Source organism: Talpa occidentalis, unplaced genomic scaffold, assembly GCF_014898055.3.
Source record: "Talpa occidentalis isolate TD23 unplaced genomic scaffold, MPIMG_talOcc4v2.1 talOcc4.12, whole genome shotgun sequence".
Lineage (NCBI taxonomy): Eukaryota > Metazoa > Chordata > Mammalia > Eulipotyphla > Talpidae > Talpa > Talpa occidentalis.
In genome coordinates, this window is record NW_023601212.1 from 71,246,282 (window position 1) to 71,248,260 (window position 1,979).

A 1,979-nucleotide genomic window follows, 5' to 3' on the forward strand; every position below is an offset into this window, starting at 1 on the left:
AAGTAAAGACAATATTCATTAAGATTGATAAATGATATAAGATAGGTTAATCGCAGAAAGTTTCCTTTCTCAGATTAAGTGCTAGTTCTTAAGGTAGGCAGAGAGAACACCCAGTCACCATCATTAAATACAGCACGCACAATCATTTTGGACACCAATTGCAGGGTTTTAAACTTAGAGAGCTATTTCTTTGAACAGAGTGTGTGCCCTCTCAGTGGCTTCCAGAGACATTGGGCAGTGTTTGGGAGCAAAAAACTTTCTTGATGGCATCTTTCATGTCCTTGTTCCTCAGACTGTAGATTATGGGGTTGAAAAATGGGGCCAGGACAGTAAACATGAGTGCAATTGCCTTGTCCAGCAGTGGGGGAAGGTGGCAGAGAAGCGCAGGTACATAAGTGTCACACTGCCAAAGAACAGCAGGAAAATGGTGATGTGGGCAGCACAGGTGGAGAAGGCCTTCTGACGACTTTCCCCGAGGGAAACTTCAGGATTACGATGATGATTCTGAGATAGGAAAGGGTGATGACAGAGACAGAAATCAGGATGGAAATGGCATGGATGACATCTTCCACCAGGATCATGGACGTGTCTGTGCAGGCCAGACGCAGCACGGGCTCAAAGTCACAGAACAGTTGATGGATTTGGTTGGGACCACAGAAGGGCAGTGTGGAAATCCACACAATCTCTGGCAGCAACTCAAGAAAGCCAAAGATGCAGGAGCCAGCAGAGAGCTGAACACACAGCCGGGGGGTCATGATGGTTGGGTAGCGGAGGGGGTTGCAAATGGCAACATACCTGTCAATGGCCATCACCATGAGGATCAGGCCTTCTGCTACCCCTAGTGAGTGGAAGAAGTACATCTGCAGGAGGCAGCCAATGAAGGAGATGGTCTTCTTCTCACTAATCAGGTTGGAGAGCATCTTGGGGATGGTCACTGTGGTATACCAGATCTCCAGGAAGGAAAAGATGCTGATGAAATTGTACATGGGGTTGTGGAGACGGGTATCCAGCCGAACAGCAAAGAAGATCATGAAATTTCCAGCAATAATGAACATGTAAATAAAGAGCAAAGGAATGAAGAATAGGAGGCTGCCATTCTCAAACTGAGGGAAATCAGAAAAGTAGAACTCAGTGACCATTGTCTGATTCCTCAGATCCATGCTTTCACCTGTTCACTTGTTGCTGATGGAATCAATTGCAGAGTCAGGAATCTACGCACATTCAATAACATACACAAACTTCTTACATAGCTAATTGTCTTGAAGTTAAGTTGATTTAGAAGACTATAGTATGTGAGTTGCTCTGCAAATTATAAAGTGTTCCTGCCTGATTGGCAAAAACTCTTTAGTGATTATAATACAATTGTCCATAAAGTAAGCAAATAATTTTGCTCTTCCAACATTTGAATTTCATAAATTCTTCTGAATGGCAATTTGTTTCATTAATCATGAACATGGAGATTGTTTAGTTTTTTACCATGTAGCCTAAGGAATATATTTATATATAGGAAAACATATTAAATAGTATATATTAGAATATTCTTTGGAATATTTATTATACTAGAAAATTGAAAATATCTTAAGTAGATAGGCAATTTTTGTGATGAACTTTTGGAGACTTTGTTGTAACAAAATGATTCCTTCTGAGGATAAGAATAAAGCCTTTTAAATTGGTATCTTAAAACTAAAGGGTAGATACAATCTCCTTTTGATCAACCTTGTTATTAAAAATAAAGTAAAAAGAAAAAATCAAATGTGATACTGAATTTAATTTACTTTTAAATACAAGTTAGACTTACCTGTGTTCAAGTTTGTCTTAATTTACATCACAAAATGGGTTAGTTAATACCCAAAATATATTGTTCAAGAAATCACACCCAAGGAATGGTTTTACAACATTTGAAAGACTTCAATCAGCAGTCTACATCCAGAGGGAGGTTTGGCCAGGGCTCCAAATAGCCATAATCTCTAGCTACACCA

General features: G+C 39.6%; 1 pseudogene; it reads right to left on the reverse strand.

The window, feature by feature from the left end:
• Positions 1-211: 211 nt before the first annotated feature.
• On the reverse strand, positions 212-1,160 carry LOC119242311 (olfactory receptor 6K3-like; annotated as a pseudogene).
• Between the last annotated feature and the right edge of the window lie 819 nt (positions 1,161-1,979).